This window comes from Chrysemys picta, chromosome 5, assembly GCF_011386835.1.
Source record: "Chrysemys picta bellii isolate R12L10 chromosome 5, ASM1138683v2, whole genome shotgun sequence".
NCBI classification, from domain to species: domain Eukaryota; kingdom Metazoa; phylum Chordata; order Testudines; family Emydidae; genus Chrysemys; species Chrysemys picta.
In genome coordinates, this window is record NC_088795.1 from 60,663,264 (window position 1) to 60,685,765 (window position 22,502).

The 22,502-nt window shown below is 43.7% G+C and overlaps 1 protein-coding gene across 16 annotated transcripts in view; it reads right to left on the reverse strand.

Annotated features, from left to right (window-relative positions):
• Positions 1-17,571, reverse strand: part of FBXW7 (F-box and WD repeat domain containing 7) — a 295,965-nt gene extending 278,394 nt beyond the window's left edge. For 10 of the 16 annotated variants that reach the window (XM_005307367.5, XM_024103404.3, XM_065597820.1 and 7 more), the window contains exon 1: positions 16,824-17,571. The gene's annotated coding sequence lies outside the window, so the exon portion shown is untranslated. The remainder of the gene's footprint in view (positions 1-16,823) is intronic. The other 6 variants (XR_010601814.1, XR_010601815.1, XR_010601816.1 and 3 more) reach the window with 1 other exon arrangement.
• Between the last annotated feature and the right edge of the window lie 4,931 nt (positions 17,572-22,502).

Consider the following 22,502-nt stretch of genomic DNA (forward strand, 5'->3'; position numbering starts at 1 on the left):
AATTCCACCATGATTTCAATAATTTCCATCCCACCATCGACCTCAGCCTAGATCAATCCACACAAGCAGTCCATTTCCTGGACACTACTGTGCTAATAAGCGATGGTCACATAAATACCACCCTATACCGGAAACCTACTGACTGATATACTTACCTACATGCCTCCAGCTTCCATCCAGGACTCACCACATAATCCATTGTCTACAGCCAAGCTCTAAGATACAACCGCATTTGCTCCAATACCTCAGACAGAGACAAGCACCTACAAGATCTCTATCAAGCATTCTTAAAACTACAATATCCACCTGCTGAAGTGAAAAAACAGATTGACAGAGCCAGACGAGTACCCAGAAGTCACCTCCTATAAAACAGGCCCAACAAAGAAAATAACAGAACATCACTAGCTGTCACCTTCAGCCCCCAACTAAAACCTCTCCAGGACATCATCGAAGATCTACAACCTATCCTGAAAGATGATCCCTCACTCTCACAGATCTTGGGAGACAGACTGTCCTCGCTTACAGACAATCCCCAACCTGAAGCAAATACTCATCAGCAACCACACACCACTGAACAAAAACACTGACCCAGGAACCTATCCTTGCAACAAAGCCCGATGCCAACTCTGTCCATATATCTATTCAAGTGACATCATCATAGGACCTAATCACATCAGCCATGCCATCAGGGGCTCGTTCACCTGCACATCTACCAATGTGATATATGCCATCATGCGCCAGCAATGCCCCTCTGCCACGTACATTGGCCAAACCGGACAGTCTCTATGCAAAAGAATTAATGGACACAAATCTGACATCAGGAATCATAACATTCAAAAACCAGTAGGAGAACACTTTAACTTGTCTGGTCACTCAATGACAGACCTGCAGGTGGCAATTTTGCAACAGAAAAGCTTCAAAAACAGACTCCAACAAGAAACTGCTGAGCTTGAATTGATATGCAAACTAGATACAATCAATTTAGGCTTGAATAAAGACTGGGAATGGCTGAGCCATTACAAACATTGAATCTATCTCCCCATGTAAGTATTCTCACACTTCTTATCAAACTGTCTGTACTGGGCTATCTTGATTATCACTTCAAAAGTTTTTTTCTCTTACTTAATTGGCCTCTCAGAGTTGGTAAGACAACTCCCAGCTTAGCATGCTCTCTGTATGTGTATATATATCTCCTCAATATATGTTCCATTCTATGCATCCAAAGAAGTGGGCTGTAGCCCACGAAAGCTTATGCTCAAATAAATTTGTTAGTCTCTAAGGTGCCAAAAGTACTCCTGTTCTTTTTGCGGATACAGACTAACACGGCTGCTACTCTGAAACCGAGCATGGAATGGAGAACAGTATTATAATGCCATCATATAAATCAATGGTAAGTCTTCACCTGGAATTCTGCTTTCAGTTCTTATCAACCCATCTCAAAAAAGGATATCACAAAAATAGACAAGTGACAACAATTATTAGATGCGTGAATCAGAAAATGATTAAGAATCAGAAAAAAAATGAATGGTAAAATTCTCATGCTGGCACAATTTTAATATTAATTTAATACAAGGTCTCATATAAAGTGATATTGAAAATTATTAGATTTGTTAACATTGCAGAGGAGACATAACAGAAGTATACAAAATAATGAATGTTATAGAGAAAGTAGATTGAGAACTTCTATTTATCCTGAGTAATATTACAAACACAAGGGAACATTCAGTGACACTGAAAGGTGGCAAATTCAAGACTGAAAAGGAAATTATTGTTCCATGCAACATAGAATTGTGGAATTCACTGTCATAATATATTGAGGCTAAGAGTTCAGGATTTAAAAAAAGGATTACCCACTTATAAACTAGCAAGAATACCTAGAGTTATAACAGTATTTTTTTTTAAAAGAGCACTTCTGAAGGAATATTAAACACCCAAAAACTTCATTAACGCAGTTAAGTTGCCCAGTGGTCCCTTATGCCCTTCCAGAACATGGAGAATTCATAAATTAAATCTCTGAAAACCAGGGAATATAAAGTGATGGTACACATCAACCCCATAATACAGCCTTAACTCTGCCCCCAGGGAGCTGGCAGCAGCCAATAGGAATGATTCAGTACCAGGTGTCCCTGGTATATGTAGGGGCTGCATTCTTGAAAAGGGCAACGGATACCAAAACAACAGATACCGGGGACTTTCCCCCCATAAGAAATAACAGTTCGCCCCGCCTCTTCCCGCCCAGTTCCACCCCCTCCTCTGAGCGCGCTGCTGAGCAGCTGTTTCGCAGTGTGCAGGAGGGGCTGGGAGGAAAGTGGAGGGGTTGATTGGACCACTGGTGGACAGGAGACACTGGGAGGGGAGGGGGAAGGAAGGAAGGGCACTGGCTGACAGTCAGTACTAAGCACCCACAGAAAAGTGACGCAAAAAATGAAGTGATGGATATGCGGATAGGGACCAACATGAACCGGAACACATTCACCTACTGATGAGCAAAGGATACGCGAAACGACGGATAAGGAGGAGACGTATACCAGGGACCCCATGTAATGGGAATGCAAAGGTTAAACTACCAAAGTAAGTAGAGGATTCTGCATTTCTTTAAGTCTTCACATCAAGAGTGGGATGTCTTTTTGGAAGATACTTTAGCCAACCAAGTTATTAGGCTCAACATAGAAGTAATAGGATGAAATCCTCTGGCCTTTGTTATACAGGAGGACAAACTAGATGATCTGTTCTAATGGTCCCCTCTGGCCTCAAAATAAAAATCTATAAATTCATAAGTAGATATAAGGAAGGAGTAAGAGAAGGTGTCACTGTTTGTATTTTGTTCTACAGAGTTGAACTTAAGCATTTATCTGCATTTACTCCAGATGTGTTCAGGTTGTTAGCTGTAGCTATAGCTATAATGAATGAGGAGGGTCCTCTGCATGGTGGCATATATGACAGTCACCTCCAGGGCTTAGTGGGGGACAAGTGAACGTAACATCTCAGACTGGATCCTCAGGGCAAGAAAGAAGGGGTGGCAACATTTTTGCAGTGTGGGGTGGGTTTGTGTACAGCAGGCTCAGTGTTTGAGTGTAGGTAGCTCCTGTTTGCTATGTCTGATTTGACCTAAATCCAAGTTTTGCCTTAGCAAAAACATTTGCTTTTAGTCTATAATGCCCACGTGCTCTGTTCCTAAAGCGTTCTGTAGAATCTGTGGAGATAGAGAGCTAGAGTACTTGTGTTATTGGTATGTTGGGGCATTGCTCAAAGACAACTGCAATAAGGCTGCGTTACAGTAGTAACCCCCACCTTAGCTTTGCATTTCCTGGTTTTCAGAGGTTTACATTTAGCCTCTCTCCAGATTCTGGAAGGGCATAAAGAACTACTGGGCAATCTTAACTCTGTGTTATCTAAATTCTGGGTATTTAATTTCCTTAGGCTTTTTGAAAGTAATTCCTCAGCACCCTTACATACCACAGCGCAGTTCTCCCCTCCTCTGCCTCTGGCACCTTGGCAATGATTACCTCAACCCCAGAATGCTCTGGCAGCATGCTGATCTCATCTCCTACTGCATCATCTCCCACCTCTGTCTGTGTCCAGCACTGCCAATTCTCCCTCCTACCGACACAGACATAGGTGTTGGCATGGGAGTCGCAGGTTGAAGAACTGGAGAGAAGATGCACAAACAAGGTCTAGCATGGAGACTGGAGACATTTCTGACATTGAGAGGGTGCATGATGGGAAGGATAGTCCCTTGGTTAGGACCAGGGATTTGGAAGACCTAAATTCAAATCCCTGGTCCACGACGAACTTCCAGTGTGACCCTGGGCAGGTCCCTTAGTCTCACTGCGTATGTCACATTACAGCTGGAAGCATGCATCCCAGCATGGGTAGACAGACTCACGCTAACTTTGCTCAAGTTAATAGCAGTGTGGACACAGTAGCATGGGCAAGCCACCCAAGTACAGACCCAGAGCCCCCTCAGTAAAACAGAAGCAATACTACCGCATGGGGGCATTGTGAGAATAAACACATTAAAAACTGTGAGGCACTCAGGATACTACTGTGATGGGGGCCATTGACTGACAGATGGATTGATGATGGGGGATTCTGGGGAACAGAACTAAAATTCCCCCACACACACACATATCCCTTACTGCATGCCCGACAATCTCCTTTCCATCCCACTCTTCCCTGCGCTGTTCCAACCCCACAGGCACACACACAAATCCCCCTTCTCTACTCCAACTCCCCACATTCTCCATAACAGCCCAGCTCCAACTCCTCCAAAATTCCCTCCACACATGCATTGCTCAGAGCCCACCACTCCATGCCCTTGATAAGTCTGGAGGGACTATGAGAATGTGGGAAAGTGGTGGGGCTGTAAGAACTGCATGTGCCAGGTGGAGACAAGAAGGAGCAAGACAGGAGAGTGAAGATGCAGAGTACCTACCCAAAATCAGGGCCTAATGTATATGGAAAAAGGGCTCCATACATCATCTGCTGCACAGAAAGATCAGAGAGGTGTGAAGTGGCCCCCCTACAAATCTCAGCTCACATGGAGTGTTAGAAAGAGGAGCTCGGCTCCCCTCCACTCCCAAATCCCAGTTTATATGTGGGAAGGGGGCAAGGAGAGGAGTCAGACCCCTTCTGAGAGGCAGAGCCCACCAAATTGCTCTGGCTCCTGTTCGCAGTCCTGAGAGATAGGGCTGTGAATTGGAGGCATCTGTGCCAGAGATAGCAATTTCCTGCAATATTCCGGACAAACCTTTTGAATTAAGTGTATATATTCCCATGGGAGAGCAGGACTACAGCCCCTCCAGGAATTAAGAAGAGCAGAGAGTGGTTAGGTATTCACTCAGGTTGTAACACCTCCAGAGAGCTACCATCACCTGGCGAGATGGTTGCATATACTGGTTCAAAGGAAATATTTTTGGATGATCCAGCAAAGAAGAAATCTGGTCCAAGTGTGGCCCCAATCCTTAGCAAAAGAGTTTTTCCCAGTGGGGCTCCTTAAGACAGTGTGCTTGTTCTGAGCTGAAGCTGGGATGAACTCATGACTACAGGAAAAAACCCTGTGTGGGGTTTGAAGGGACTCATCACCAACCAGAGTCCTTGTTGGAGTTGGGTGTGATCTCTCGTAAGCTGATCAGAATGTCTTTAATATGTTTTCTCTGTAATGCTTTTCCTTAAGAATGTGCTTGCTTGGAAAGAGCTGTGTGGTAGCTTAACTGGGGCAATTACACTGATTACCATCTCTGAGGAGAAAAATAAAGCAGGTTGGCTTAGGCAGCTTGACTTTGCTGGGGAGATCCCAGTATAGGCAGGGAGCTGCACAGTTTGGAAGTACCACAACCCCACCCACCCTGGTTAGGAGGGGGGGAAAAATGCAGGACTTTGCCAAGAGATGTGATGGCTGAGATGCTCTTGCTGGACCATAGAGGGGAACACTCTATTTAACAATGCTAATTTCCTTGACAATGCTTATAAAGTAAAATCAGAGTGGATTTTAGATCACAAACTAAAAGTTTTGGTCTTGGGCAAAACTTCCAAAAGGAGTATCTGCATAATGCAGACAGATATTGAGGATCATGCACAAAACACATTCTCTGAAAGCTGCCACGGGCAATGCTCAAACTCAGTGCATGGTGTAGCTCAAGTTCACTAATGTCAATACACTGCATAGGCACCAACTTTCTAATCTGACGGGGGTTGCTGCCCCCCAGCTCCACCCAAGTCCTGCTCCCACTCCACCCCTTCCCCCAATGCCCCACCATCGCTCTGCTTCTTCACACCCCCACTCTGCCCCGCCTCTTCCCACCCCGCGCAGTTCCATCCCATATCCCGAGCACGCTGCACAATCACACCTCCTGATGCTGCGTAACAGCTCATCCGCAGCAGACGGTAGGCACAGGGGAGGTGCTGATCAGCAGGCGGGAGGTGCTGGGGGAGGCGCTGATAGGGGGCTGCCAGTGGGTGCTCAGCACCCACCATTTTTTTCTCTGTGGGTGCTCCAGCTCCGGAGCACCCATGGAGTCAGCGCCACTGCCACATTAGTCACAGTGACAACAGTCTCCCTAGAATCTCTCTTACTTCAATAGAGTCCTTGCCTTGGTGCACAGAACATGTACACTTCAATCTCTTTGACTCAATAGTTTTGGTACAAGCCATTTTGGAGACCTAAACTCTATGGTCCATAGCTTTTCCAATATTGCTCCCCCAGTGGGGCAATAGGCGTCATGCTCTACCTGAGTAACATCAAGCAACTGATATCAGATGGGGGATGATTAAGGTCAGAGTTTGAACCTCAAGTGTGCACAAAAACCATTAAAAGAATCAGGTGATTTTGCAAGATACTGGGTTTGTTTTTAAAGGGATTCTACTGGAGAATCCTTTTCTTAAAAGACCCCAAATTTGGGCCACTAACCCTACCCCTCACTCCCATGATGCATAGTTAGTTTTAAGACAATCTGATTAAAGTACAGATTTTAAAACATTTAGAATAGTCCACCTTTAAACAGAAAACACTGCTCAACCTTAACTATAATGGAGTTAGCCCACTGCTATAACAAACCCTCAAGCTTCATGACATAATCAAACCTTTAACTACCAACTTAATCTGGGGCAGGTTATCCAATAATTGCCCCAAACAGGGTTCCAGTTGGCGTTGGCACTGTCAGACAGGATACTGGAATAGACAGACCACTGATTTGATCCATTATGTAAGTCCTATGGTACCTATTCCCTCCCCCCCCCCCCGCCCATGTGTTGTTTTCTCTTCTTCATCTCCCCTTTTTACATATTAGTTAATTCCATTGTGTTATCCATGATTTTTTAGATCACCTCCCCATATAGTCCCCATCCCCTTTATATACCTAGTTTCTCTCCCCACTTCCATTCTTCTTCTCCCACAAAATTTTCACTGGGCTGGAAATGAAATTGACATTAACAGCCATTTTCACTCCCCTCCCCACGCCACCCAGGATTTGAAGCCCAATTAATTCACTCCTAGCACAGAAAGACTTCTCCCATGATGATGTTGCCTGGCAGGGGCTCACAGTTAAACTATATGCGTTAGATCAGGTTTCATACTTTCCATATAGAAGTGTAATTTTTAAATTGATTGTACCCCTTCAATACAACAGAAAGTAATTATAAAGCATTTACAAATGGAGAATTTAGACAGACTATTTTTTATAGTATGTTTTTTAAATGTAGTGCATCTGGAACAAATATATTAATATAATTTATTCTGCCCCCTTAGCCTGGGGTGGGCAAACTTTTTGGCCCAAGGGCCACATCGGCGTTGTGAAACTGTATGGAGGGCCGGGTAGGGAAGACTGTGCATTCCCAAACAGCCTGGCCCCCGCCCCCATCCGCCTCCTCCCACTTGCCGTCCCCCTCAGAACCCTCAACCCATCCAATCCCTCTGCTCCTTGTCCCCTGACCGCCTCCACCCACCACCACCACGCTGCTCAGAGTAGCAGAAACTCACAGGCCCGCCGGAGCCAGTCACTCCGCCCATGCTGCCCAGCAGGAGCAGCGGGCCAGACTGCCGCCCGCACGGCAGCGTGGCTGCAGGGGCGGGGGGGCCGTGGAGGACGGGCCGGGAGCTCAGGGGCCACACGAGACGGTCCCGCAGGCCGGATGTGGCCCACGGGCCTTGGTTTGCCCACCTCTTCAAATGCTTACAGTTCTCTCTATGTCCTTTTGTATATTGAAATTCTTGAATGTTATGGTGTTGGTGGCCATATAAGTATATAGTCTTATCAAAATCAAATACAAATCCAACACTCACAGACATGTCATCGACTTAAGAAATTCCCCAAATGACCTTAAGTCCACAAACTAGTGAAGGGGGTATAATTCAACAAAGTTACCAAACTTAAAAAATACACCTTTTGTGAGAATATAAAACAGAAATACAAAACTTATGCAATACATGTAAATCAAGTAAACGGTATTGCAAAATTCTGTGTAATTATAGGAAAGAGCAGGCAACAACACCTATAGTTAAGATTGCCTAACACTTTTCATTATAAGACCCCGTTTTCAATTGCTTAAAAATACTTTAACTGTTCAGATTAAAGTGTTCGATGTCAGGTGTCTTATTTGTTTGGGGTTTGTAGTTTGTCTTCTAATCTTTCAGGAAAAATGGCTCTGCAATTTCTCAGAAGCAAAAGTTACAGAAAAACATACCGTTTTACCAATGTTTCAAAAAATCATGCAATCATTTTTTTCAGACGTGCTACCTTCCTGCTTTGGAGCACAGATTTAATTTGGCAGCAGAGTCAAACTTGGGGACACAGAAATGCAATTTACTGTCCATGTGAAAATCCACTCAAATTCAATAGTTATAGGCCTTTGAAATTTGTCATTTGCACATGCTAAGTAAGGGATGACTGGTAAATTCTCCTAAAATTCATCTGCAGTGAGCATGCTCCAGCCCATACCTGCAGAGACTGAGCAGGGCTTCTCTCTCAATTGATCCTCCCAGTTATTGGCAACCACTGTCACTAGGCACTGCTAAAACCCAGGCAACAAGGAGGAGGAAGCAGCTTGACTTGAATGCAGAGGTATGAGGGGAAGAAAGGAACCTGCTATGGAATAGGGGCAGAAGGATCTGTTACCAATATAGCATACTACCGTTGAGAACCTGAAACTGAACTGGGGAATTCTACATAAGAACAGCCATACTGGGTCAGAGCAAAGGTCCAACTAGCCCAGTATCCTGTCTTCCCACAGTGGCCAATGCCAGGTGGTTCAAAGGGAATGAACAGAACAGGTAATCATCAAGTGATCCATTCTCTGTTGACCATTCCCAGCTTCTGGCAAACAGAGGCTAGGGACACCATCCCTGCCCACCCTGGTTAAATAGCCATTAATGGACCTATCCTCCATGAACAGTAGAATCTCAGAGTTATAAACACCTTGGAAATGGAGGTTGTTTGTAACAGTTATACTGTTAGCTCTAGTGAGCTCTAGCTGTGGATTTAGATGTTCCAACCTTGCTGGTGACCCATGTGGGGATCTACATGCTTCTACGTGATTGAATTTATTTTTGTCTTTTTTTTTTTTAAAGCTAGGAAATGACTTGAAAAAAAACTATTACATGAACATTGAAGATGAGAAGTCCAACACTCAAAAGTTAGGAAATATCAAAATTTAGGCTACATGTGTAATCTTACTTTGGCCCCCTTGTGCATAAGCATTATGATACAATCTAATTACATGATCACCAGGGATCCTAATTTTCCATGATAAACAAAATTCTCCAAAAAAATCCATACAAATCAATGTTTTTCTACAATTAAAATAAAACCCTGAAGTTTAGTTTCCCTAGCCACAATATATAAATATCAGTTGAACTAGGGTGACCACACATCCCATTCTGGTGAGGGTAGTCCCCTTTTTAACTCCTATTCTGGATGTCTTTATGATCAGTTGGCAAGAGCAAATGGGACAAATGCCTAGTTTTGCAAAAAAAAATATTGGAGTGTGCAGAGGAATGTTCAGAGGGGCGAGTGGAGATGCCAGGCGCTGGGGGTTGGGCTAACCCCACGCGATGTCCCATTTTCACTTTGGGAAATATGGTTACCCTAACTTTCGGTAAAATTTAGTTAATAAAAACATATATTAACTGTTTTTTCACAAAATGTAAAAAAAAAAAATGTTCTCTGCAAAAATGCAAATTCTGCATTTTTCTGTGGCAAAGAGATTTCTAGGATCTCAGATGATCGCATGCTACTTTTTCCATGGAACATCTCTGGGAATACTACGAGCTGTGTAGCACAGAACTCTCCCCCAGAGCCACAAGAGCTCAGGGGGAAAAAATTCCAGGGAGAAGCCAGCCCCAGAAGCCAGGAAACCTCAAACCAGCAGGATCAGATACTGAAGCAGCCTCAGCAGCATGCTGCCAGATTGCTTTCTAGTTTTGACTTTGAATAGTCTCTCCTCTGTCCTGACGGTGAAGAAGTGGGCTGGAGCTAACCGCTTCACTCCATGCTTCCTTCCCTCTTCCACCCCTTGCTGCACTTGCTTCTATATCTCCTCTCTTCCTTGATCTAGTTATCAAAGACTACCCCAACAAAACTCCATGAAAAGAAGTTTAAAAACAAAACAAAACAAAACAGGACATTTGCACACCATCACAGTGCTTGTTCTGCTTGTGCATTATATCCCTTTTCCTTAATCTTTGACTGTCTTTGTCTACTCATATTGTAAATTCTTTGGGGCACGGACTGTCTCTTACTCTATGTTTGTATTGTACCTAGCATAATGGGGTCCTGTTCTTGGTGAGTTCCTAGACGCTATCATAATAAAATCAGTATTACCAGCACCTTGCCAAACAGGGATATTTTGAACACAAATTCTTTAAATGTTTGTAAAAAGGACATTGACACTGTGGCAATAAGCATTATAGAAAAGCCCAGGAAAAAATTATTAATTTTAGTATTCAGTGCAGCGTCTGGATAGTGTGCAGTAAATAAGGCCTGGAGCCATGCATAAGATGACAAGGACAAGACGACACTGAGTTCAGTGAGCAATATCCACCTTGTGCACTGAATGAAAATAGGCAATGTCTATGAGGGTTTGATTTTGCAATCTTTATGTTATTTCAGTGTAGGGTTTGGGGAGTTTCATGTAATTATTGCTAGAGCTGGTAGCACTCCCTATTACAAAAGTTGCCCAACACTTCCCACCATAAGACCTTGGTTTTAGTTGCTTATAACTTTGCTATTTGGGCTGAAATTTTCCATGCTGGGCATCTGCCTCACTGAATTTCTTTGGAAATTTTCAGCCAAAATGGTTAAGCCATTCCCAAAAGCAAGGCTGGGAAAAAACATTATTTTGTTCAGGTTATAAAATTCTAGTGACCCTTTCTTTGAAAAGCTCTAACACCCCATGCTTTGGAGCAGGGATTTGAAATTTGGCAGAAGTGTGGCCTTTGTGTCAGGGATGTGCCATTTGTCATCCCTGAGAAAATGTGCCCAAATTTGACCATGTTTTAAACTGATTTTTTTTTCAAACAGTTTGCACATGCTCAGCAGAGACTTGATAGAGCTTAAAAGACAAATCTCAGAGAATTCTGTCTGCAATAGGCATGCTTCAGCCTGAGTCTCTACAAGACTTTCCCTACAACTGCAGATACAGGCTGCTACAAGCTGTGCTGGGCAGGTATGGGCACCTGAACTCGGAGAGCAAGGAGACTGCCTCCCTACTGGTCCCTAGCAGGGTAGAGGAGAAAGCGATCTGATTCAAATGCTGAGGGGACAAGAGCCGGACTTGCAGGAGGAAAGGAGGTTGGGGAAGTAGATTGGGAACAAGAGTTGGGGGAGGGCAGGGAAAGAGGAGGCAGCTGGAAGGAAAGGGAAATGAGAGTTGGGATGGAGGAAAGGGGGACACTGGGAATGGCTGGGCAAACAAACTTGGAGCTGGGGCAGAGACTGAGGCCAGGAGCCAGGTTAAATTAAGGTTGTACAGAAACCTTAATTCTGGCATTTCCTATCTTCTGAGTGCTTGACTTTGCAACCCTAAAAGTGTTCTTTTAAATTCCTTTGGGCACGTTATAAAAATAAGTTTATATTACACACATCTGTCCAGTCCTCACCTTACGTATTTCTAGATCATAATTATGTTGGCTAAGGTGTTTAAAACCTGCTGTTTCAATCTAAGAACAACAATAGAGGAAGAACACAGTTACTATGCTGACCTAAATTAAATCATAGAATCGTAGGACTGGAAGAGACCTTGAAAGGTATTCTAGTCCAGTCCCCTGCACTCAAGGCAGGAATAAGTACTATTATCTAGACCAGTGGTTCTCAACCTGCAGCCCAATCAAGCACAGAACTGCTGCCCATGTGACATCCTCAGAGCCATACAGGTAGTGTTGAATGCGGCCCACAATGGTAAATACGTTGAGAACCACTGATCTAGACTACCCCGACAGGCTTTTGTCTAACTTGCTCTTAAAAACCTCCAATGACGGAGATTCCAAATTTCCCTAAGCAATTTATTCCAGTGCTTAACCACTCTGACAGGTAGGAAGTTTTTCCTAATGTCCAACCTAACTGCCCTTCCTGCAATTTAAGTCCATTGCTTCTTGTCCTACTCTCAGAGGTTAAAGAGAACAATTTTTCTTCCTCCTCCTTTTAACAATCTTTTATGCACTTGAAAACTGTTATGTCCCCACTCAGTCTTCTCTTCTCCAAACTAAACAACTCCCCCCCCTTCTTTTTCCCCCCAAATCTTCCATCATAGGTCATGTTTTCTAGACCTGTAATCATGTTTGTTTAAATCTGATAGAAGGGGAAGAGGCAAAAGCCAGACCTGGACTGGCAACCAGAACCAGATATGGTAGACACAAAAAATGCTTACTTGTACACTATATGTTGGTATAGGATTAACACAGGTCTTGTTGGAAAGAACCACTGACAGAGTATCTTGCCCTCTCATCCCACAAAAATAGCAAGCCAGAATGCAATATAAATCAAAATGTTTCTTTCAAGTGTGACATTTCACATTTTCCCCCCAGACCATTTTAGAATTCAAGAGAGCATCCCCCCCCGCCCCGCCAAAATCCATCTCAAGTTCCTTCAAATCATATATTTATGCCAGTAAGGCCATAATTTTCCATCTTGACACCTGGGCAGAAAAACCTTCTAAAGAAGGAACTGTGTATTTTTGATGTGGGTAATGAATTTTCTGGCTGCTGCTACATTTATTTGCAGATCCATCAATATCTGCACATGGAGCTAAAGCAAAGAGAGAAGAGCTGCTTTGTGACAGATAATTTGTTTACATATTACCTTAAATGCGCTGACCTATGTAAAATGAAAATTTGTTCCCTAGGAACTGGACTAAGAATACCAAACAGGTGATCACATCTCATAAGAACGGCCATATTGGGTGAAACCAAAGGTCCATCTAGCCTGGTATCCTGTCTTCTGATAGTGGCCCAGAAGGAATGAACAGAACAGGTAATCATCAAGTGGTCCATTATTCCCTATCACCCATTCCCAGCTTCTGGCAAGCAGAAGCTAGGAACACCATCCCTCACCATCCTGGCTAATAGCCATTGATGGACCTATCCTCCATGAATTTATCTAGTTCTTTTTTGAACCCTGCTATAGTCTTGGCCTTCACAACATCCTCTCGCAAAGAGTTCCACAGGTTGATCTGAAAAATATCTATCATAATTGGCACACTTTGTGGCAGTCGCAGAGAGACCTAGAACCGAAAAAGTAAAGGCTTCGCTCCTAAGAAATCAGAAGTGAGGCCAAGACAGTAAGTAGAAGTTTGCACTGCCACTGCTCACAATTTATCTGTTTTATGAATAAACAGGAGATTTCAATCCAGGTGGTTCCATCATCTTTCATGAATTTACTAAACACATTAAAACAATACAACCCAGCACGTAATTAGTTTATTTACAGGAAATGGAATTAAAATGTAACGTTTGCTCTGTTAGACACCACCATCATCAATTGAACTGTTTCTTCCTTCTCTAAAATGAAGTTGTGCATACACTGACACAAAAGTATTATAGATGTTCAGGTATCTTCAAGGGCTTCATGTTGATTTCAGATATTCAAGTACAGGTCTGTCTCATCTTACGCAGGGGTTCCGTTCCGCAGTTAGCGCGTAAAGCGAAAACCGCATATAGTCAAAATTACATTGAGTTCAGTGGTGGGCGGAATCGCCTGCACTACAGGTACAGTATTAAAATTGTTATTTTTCTCTTTTTTTTTTCGTTTTGTTTTTGCTGACCGCGTAAAGCTGAAATCGCGCATGTTAAATGCGCGTAAGATGTGACAGACCTGTACTACATACATAAATTCAGTTAATGGATATATGTTTTGAAGAGTAACAGCCAGTGTGCCCAAATATTAGATTAAATTCAGGATTGGAGTACCCTGAGTGGTGATGCTTCATGTGTTGTTATAAGCTTTTTTCTTTTTTTAAAAAGCCAACCAAATAAAATTGCACACATTGTTGAAACTGACAGACCTACAATGGGACCTCTAACGCCCTCCCTTTTCTAATAGCTTTCAAATTTAATTTCAAAAGAGAGAAAGCCAGCACAATATCAAGACTATCAGAAAGCAGTGGGTACACTGTAGGGAGGAATTAAAAAGTTAAGACAACCGAAGCAGCTAAAAATCCAAGTCATTTTCAGTTTTGTAAAATATATAAATACATCCATTTTATTAATAATGATTTCACAGAATCAAGATGTTTACAAGCATGGACCATGCAGAATATGAGTGCAATTTAAAAAAAAATACAGCTAACAATCTGACCATTGCAAAAAGGTGCTATAAAGAGACAATAATGAAAGAGAGGAAGTTAAACTTAATTTGGATTCAGGATATTGACACAGCTTTATGTCAAAGGAAGTTGAAGTGTTATTGTCAGATTGAACTAAACCATGTTGCTTTAAGCACATGCATAAATTAAATATAAGAAGACACTGACTATCCTACTAATCCTCTACAACAGGGATAGGCAACCTATGGCACACTTGTGGCCGCGAGCTGATTTTCAGTGGCACTCACACTGCCCGGGTCCTGGCCACCGGTCTGGGGGGGATCTGCATTTTAATTTAATTTTAAATGAAGCTTCTTAAACATTTTAAAAACCTTCTTTACTTTACATACAACAATAGTTTAGTTATATATTATAAACTTATAGAAAGAGACCTTCTAAAAACGTTAAAATGTATTACTGGCACACGAAACCTTAAACTAGAGTGAATATATGAAGACTCGGCACACCTCTTCTGAAAGGTTGCCGACCCCTGCTCTACACTGAAGGAAACTCATTCAACTTCTGGTACCTTGGCCTTGTAAGTCAGCAGAAGCTGGAAGTGTTGTTGAGGCATCACTCAATTCCTGAATGTCCTTAATGCAGTAAGTGTTGTATGCTCCTGTTGTTTAAGAAAGTATTGCTCACCTCAAGGTGACTTTGTCTCAAAAAAAGGAATTAAGAAATTTCTAGTATTCTTCAAGCAATTTTTTAGGTTTTACAATCACTTTTTAAAGTGTCTCTCTTCCTGGTGAAAGACCTTTAAACAACTGGAGAAACTGACTATACGGGTACAGTAGGTATACATGTAATACAGTCAAATGCTTAGAGCAAACAAACAAAAAAACCAGATCAAGATTTTTTTTTTTCTTTAATCTTTCAGTTGAAGTAATCCTAGCTGACAGTGATGATAGAAATATAAAGTTTTTAGACAAAAAGCATGACAATTTATATTAACACTCCAAAAAGGCACTATTTAGTAGATCCTATACATTCCTCTCTGATGGAAGGTCAACTGCTGCAATGTAGGATTGAAAGAGGAGAAAGTAAAAGCTGATTGGAGGGAAATGTAGGAGGGAAGTCAACAACACTCTCCAAAAATAAATCTAGATAAAGTTGGTCAACCTGTTTATTCTCCATTCAGTTAAAAGTGTTAGTTAAACATAAAGGTTTTCCATTTTCTCTTTCAGAAAGACAGCTAGGAAAAATACCCTATAAACAGTTGCAGACACCAGTGTTATCCCAATGTTATTAATTCAGAAACTAGATCTGAAATACCATTCAAATGATAGTTACAGATGTTCTTGGTTTGCATATAGTCTATGTGTAAGCCCAATTTAGACAAACCAAATTAATATGTACAGTATGTAGCTCTCCATAAGGCAGAATGTAGAGTGATTTCCATTTTCAAAGCCTGTATGGTGGGATAAAATGTTTTTTATTTAATTTAGCAGCAACTTGAACTGCTGGCAAATAAGGTTGAAGATATGCTACTCAAGCAACCAGATCCTTTTCAGTAACTTGTAGGGTAGCAATATAAAAACACTCTGTATACTAAGGCTCAATACCCAGTATAGGATTTCCAAACTGAGACCCATGGAGCACTTGATGGTATTGTGTGGAAAGATGATTAGACACATGGTGCTGGCTCTTCCTTCTTATTTCCAACTGCTAAACTGTATTAAAATCCAGCTAAAATGCATTAAATACTTGCCTAATATTACTTTTTCATGCAAGCAATTACAGCAGTTTCCAGAGGGATGTTATGCAACTGTGCATAGAAGGAATCCACAATCTATTAAGATGAATCCCACCCTATAAGAGTTTGAAAATCCCTCCATTAAAATATTGTGGCTTTTACAGATGCTTGTATTTTTCAGTTCTGGTGTACAAGACATCCTGATAAAGTACAAGCACAGTTCTGTTAAGCTCTTAAGATTTTACATAAAACAATAGTGAATGGAAGGAGATTCAAAGTCGTTTTAAAAACCGTGGTCTTTGTTTAAGACTTCAGTAACATTCTCTGCTGTTCCTTGCTGCAGCAAGTTCAAAGCGAGACGTACAAGTTTCTAAAGGGGAACTAATTCCCAAACTCGTTTTTTGATTGGACGCTATCAGCCCCTCTCACTGTAGTAACTCTTTACAAAGCCGAGACTGCCTAATTCTCAAGGTGAAAAGTGGCAGGATAGGAATTGATTTAATATAAGGATTTCCCTACGGTGTCTCTCTCTCTCGCATAAGCAAGAAGAGCTGCACTCTCGGGAGGGTCACTTAGCTCAGCAGACCGTGCAAAGCTCCCGGCAACGTGAGGCGCATGTGAAACAGGGGATACCTCGGGCGGGGCTGCTGCGATGACGGTGCGCCCCCGCCGGGAGGGACTGAGCCGCATGCTCCCACTTAGTCCCCAGCCCATGCTCACAGGGGTTGCGGGTCTTTGCATCCACGTGTTTCACCTGGAAAGTCATCAGCAGCGCGGAGCAGAGACCAGCAGAACTAGACCCTCCTCCCGACCCACCCACCCAACCCACACTCACCTTAGGAACAGCAACAGCGGCGCGTTAAGTTTCCCTCCTTTGGCTGTCTGGCTGCAGCAGATACGCTATCAGTGATACAGGGGGCGGCTAAAGCTCACCCTTGTGCCGGGGACAGGGGGATCCGCTTCCCTGCGGGGACTCTAGGACTTCACAGTAAGTTGGACGCCAGGTCCCGAGAGGCACAGCGTGTCCGGGAAACTTTAGTGAGAGACAGGTCAGCCCCCCTCGGCTGCCGGGTCCCCGAGTCTCTCTCGCTGCCTCCCGGCTCCGGGGGGCTGCTCGGCGGTTCACGTGCGTGTTCCGGTCTCTTCACATGGAGCCGCTGCCCCCTCGCTTCCCCCCGGGCCGGTCTCTCTGCTGCCGCCGTCCGGGAGAGGAGGCGAGTGGCTCGGGCCGCGGCCCCCGCTCCGCGCTCCCTCTCATACACTCGGGCACCGGGAGCCGCCGCACCCGGCTCCAGCGGCCGGGGCGCTGCTAGGGCCCCAGCCAGGCAGCGCGGGGAACCCAGGCGGCCGGGCTCAGCGCCGCTCCCACTCTGGTCTCAGGCATGTGTGAGTCTCTGCGCGGGGCGCTCCGCAGGCAGAGGCGGGCGGCAGCCGCCACGCGTGGGTGCCCGTTACCTCCTCGGCCGGAGCCCTACGGCTGTGGCGGGAGGGGGCGCTGGGGAGGCCGGTCCGGGCTGCAGCTCGCGCCTCGGGTCCGCTTGTTTTCTGTGTCTCACACAGAGCGATTGGTGCGGGAGGAGAGAGGGGAAGAGGACGGCGGCGCACGGGGATGACAGGCGTAACCAGGCAACAGCCCCCACCTCTCTGCCGGCGCCCGGCGATTACGTCAGAGAAGGACAAGGTGGCGCGGAGTGGGTAGCGTTGTTGCTGGATGGTTCAGGCCAGGACAAGGGGGAGGAGCCTGAGCGCAGAGACCCAGACGCAGCCAAAGCGCCGGGCTGCTGGCGGAGGAATCGGCTCTGGGAGAAGTTTAACCCCCGCGGTCCCGAGGGCAGCAGCCCCTGGGAGGTAACTGGCGAGGCTGGGCTGAGCCGTGCGCCCCGTGGGCCCGGAGCTGGTGCAGTAATCCCTGTGCAGCGCTGGCCCCTCACTAGAAAGAGCTGACGTCACAGCAGCGTCTCCTCGCGGCCCTGGAGATTCGGACACTTAAACCCTGGGGAAACTGAGGCAATGCCCGGCCGGTGACTGGCCTCCGGGGGCCACTTGCGGGGAGCTGCGTGTTACGGCGGTAAAGCCCAGAGCTCAGACAGGGAGCAGGCTTGGGACGCAGGCAGAGGGGATCCGTGCCCTGCTGTCCAGGCTCTAGAAGCTCTTTGCATTCTCTCTCCTAACCCCATTTATCTCTCCTTATGTAGCTTGGAAAGGAAAACTGCTGTGAATTAAGGCCATTGGTGGCCCCTTCTTGACCTTTCCTCATGTTCTCATCCACATTCCTCCACTGGATTTAGCCAGTGCAACCAGCTCTTAACCTAACATCAGCAGCTGTTCTGCTGGTCCTGTGTGCCCCAGCTGCCAATCGCTCATTGTCCTTCATAGCTGCCACAGAACCAGGGTAACTTCTTATTCTAATATGCTGCCCCTCTCACCCAAGAAGCATCTGTGAAAACAAGCATGTTTATGTCAACCTCCTGTACAGCAATTGTGTTGAAAACATTTGGTTTCATTGCACAAGTTGTATTGTCTTGAGCAGCAAGAGTCAACAGCAGTTTACACAGGCACAAGAATTGCTAGCCTCCAGCCACAGTACCAACCCAGGTAAATCAGTGACTGGCTGGTAATGAAGCAGCCTCTCCTCCCATAGAAGCAAGATGTTGTCAGGTATGCTTTGGACCACAGTGCTTCTGAATTTAGGCCCTCTCATACTGCACTCCTAAAAGCCTTTTTACATTATATGCTCTCCCTGTTTCTCCAGTGTCCATTTTCCTAAAAAGAGGTTCTGCTCCAGCCTCTCTCTGGAGAACGCCATTGCCAGATACCAGTGTATATTTGGTACATAAAACATATCAACTGACTGAATAGTCTTGCATTTATCACTGCCATATCCACAGTTATTGTTTATATACATAAATAAAACTAAATAGTTTGTCGTGAAATTTAAATCCTTTATTCCACTTACATCACTATATGAATTTAAGTGCTCTGTAATTTGTTTTATTTTGAAACATCTAGTGAAATTAACAAACACTTTAACCAAGTATTTGAAAAAAAATTACAGCAAATATAAAGGTTAAATGTTAGCTAAGCTAGTATTTTCAAACCCACAACAATAAAAGGATGTCTTTGGGTTTTTTCTTTTGAATCTTCTGAGACAGGGTTGTGAGGCCTTACCATCATCAGCTGAGAATCCAAGTACTAATACCCAACATAATTGGCAATTAGTTACAAGAATACAGTCAATAATTACAGATATCATTGCCCTTCCACCCCACACACTCTGGATTTAGGAAGATAGGACTGGAAGGGATTTCCTGGATCAATCGAGTCTAGTCCCCTGTGATTGCAGGTAACCTCATTATGTAACTCCCATGCATAAATTTATCAACTTCCATCTTAAAACTAATTAGTTTATTTGCCCCCACTACTTTTGGAAAGCTGTTTCAGACCCTCACTCCTTTGATAATTAGAAACTCTTAATTTCCATCCTAAATTTATTCATAGCCAGTTTATACTCATGTGTTCTTGTGCCAACATTTTCCTTCTGTTTAAAAACTTCTCTCTCCCTGCTGTTTCCTCATTTCGTGTATGTATAGAGAGCAATCATATCCCCTCCTAGCTTTTGTTTCCTTAAGTTAAACAAGGCAAGCTCTTTTAGTCTCCTTATGTAAGATGGCTCTGTCTCCCTGATAATTTTAATAGCAATTCTCTGCACCTGTTCCAGTTTGAATGTCTGTCTTGAACATGGGTCTCCAGAATTGTATGCAATATTCCAGATTAGCTCTTACTAGTGCCATGTACAATGGCATTAATATTTCTCTCTCTCTTCTGAAAATACTTTGCCTGATACATCCTAGGATCACACTTGCCTTTTTCACAGCCATAGCACATAGTTACATAGAATGGTGGCTTGTAGTCAAATACATCCAGCTTTTTCTTGGTCATTTCCAACTGATGAGCCCCCAACTTACAACAGAAATTCTTGTTATTAGTCCCTAAGTGCAGTTTCATGCCATTTCTATTACTCCAGTCTTCAAGATCATCCATTTCTTCCTGGATTGTGATGCCTCAGCATTATCCCAAGGTGATAGGTAACTGTACTGTTCAATCAGTTGCAAGAATAGTCAGTTACAGGCATTCTTGCCTTTTTCACCCAGCATGTCATCCACTAACCAATTAGCCCTGTTCATCCTTAAAATTATAGGGTTTCAGGAAATGTTTGACAGTTTTAGTTTTCCCATTACTATTTTATGGCAGATCCTGTATATCAGGGAGCTAGTATGGGACACGTCAACATCTGTAAGGCAAGTATGAGCCTATGGTTATAATTTCCCTAATTTGCCATAATATTCACTGTTTCACTACAACAATTTATGATAAGACTTTGCTGTGGCTGATGGACTATCCCTACTGTCTAGGCCAGATAGGGGCTAGGATGAGCAAACTGACAAACTCAATCCAGACAAGACAGAGGCGATACTGGGTGGCATGGGGAATTTTTATCCCCATCATTACATTGGTTTTCCACTTGGTCAAATAAATACTCAATTTGGATGTGCTCCTAGATGCTTAGATATTACCTGTAGCCAGAAGTACCTTTAATTTCTTAATCTGATTAGATACTTGTGACATTTCACCATAATAGTGACCTTGACACTATTTATGCCTTGGTCACCCCTCTAGATAGGATTTTTGCAAGGCACTGAAGATGGCACTACCCTTAAGAACACTCAAACTGCAGTTAATGTTGAATATGGTTGCACACAGGCGTAGTAGATTATACATGCTCCCCAAAATCAGCATGAGCTTTCAGGTGAAATTCAAGGTCTTTATTTTAATTTCTAAAGCCCTCTAGTGGTTGTGACCACCAAACTACCTAAGAGATTGTGTCTCTCTCATTATAGGCCATTGAAACAATTGAGACAGCCAAATATTATTAAAGTTGCAAAATCAACTGCTGAGAACAGCAATTACAGGGAAAGTCCTTTTGAGTGCTCGTAGCCCTGGGCTGGAACATGCTCAGTTGCTCTGTGAGGATCATGCATACATAGTCCAATCAGCACTAGGAGCTGTGAGAGGCTTGAGCACCCTCAGTGAAAAAGGACTCTTCAGAGATTTTAGTTGTTAAATGCTAGCAAGTCTCTACTAAGCATGCACAAACAGATTTTTCAAAGACTTATAACTTGGCAAATTGAGCCAGTTTTCACAGGCATGGCAAAAGGCACATCCCTGATGAACATGCCACCCCTCTACCAAGTTTTGAGTTCCTGCTCCAAAGCATGGGGCACTAGAGCATTTCAATGAAAAAAATCTCCACAATTTTTTAAACATGGGCAAAACATCATTTCCCTAGCTTAATTCTCAGAAACAACTGGACCATTTTGGCTGAAATTTTAAAAAAAATAAACAGCTTGAAGCAGATACCCGGAATGGAAAATTGCAAAACTTTCACTGTTGGGACTGAAAAAGTTACAAGCAACTGAAAACAGGGTTTAAAAGCTATTGAGGAGCCTTAATCATAGGTGATGCTATCACCCCTGCCTATAATCTATAACTAAAAGCCTGAAAATTCAAATTTAAGATTACACTTAACCTCCTAACATCAAAAGGATAGAATTGCAATATTAAGAGACTCCAAACCAACCTTAACTCTCCCCTCACATCTCTACCAACCTGTGCACCCTCTGTAAAAAGTAGCTGTCTATATGACAAGGATTTCTTTTCAGTGAATTCAAATGTTAAACCCAGATATTTTGGCTTTTCAGCTAGAAAACCTAGTAGCGTGGGTCATTTTCAATCCTGCCCAATTCTGTAGCTGTGGACACCTTAAATCCCAGTTCCACTGGTTTATAACGCCAATGCGATATAGGATTTAAATTGTCCATAGCCAGGGAACCTGTCCACAGGGCCGGCTCCAGGCACCAGCCTAGCAAGCAGGTGCCTGGGGCGGCCAATGAAGAGGGGGGGCGGCACGTCCGGCCCTTTTGGCGGCGGGGCCGTCACTCCCTTTGGGAGCAAAGGACCTGCCGCCGAATTACCGCCGTAGAATGAAGCGGCGGTAGAGCTGCTGCCGCGATTGCAGCTTTTTTTTTTTTTTGCGCTGCTTGGGGCGGCAAAAATGCTAGAGCCGACCCTGCCTGTCCACTGAATAGTAAAGGGTTAAAATAGTTGGAAAATGTCCCGTGTCTGACATGAGTATATTAGGAAGATGAGATGAGAGTTGATTATGTCTCTGGTGTCTAAATAAACATATTGGTGATGCCTCATGAAGGCAACAATCTTAAGTAATAAATAATACCACATAGTTTCTTCATCGGTGGGTCTCAAAGCATTTTACAAAGGAGGTCAGCATCATTATCCCTGTTGTACAGATGAGGAAACTGAGGTACAGAGAGATGAAGTGACTTGCCCAAGATCTAACAGGCTAATGGCAGAATCAGAAAAATAACCCCAGGTCTCCAGTGCTCTCTTTACTAGGTAACACTGCCCTGAAGAGAAACAAGTGTGAAAAGTAGTGAAA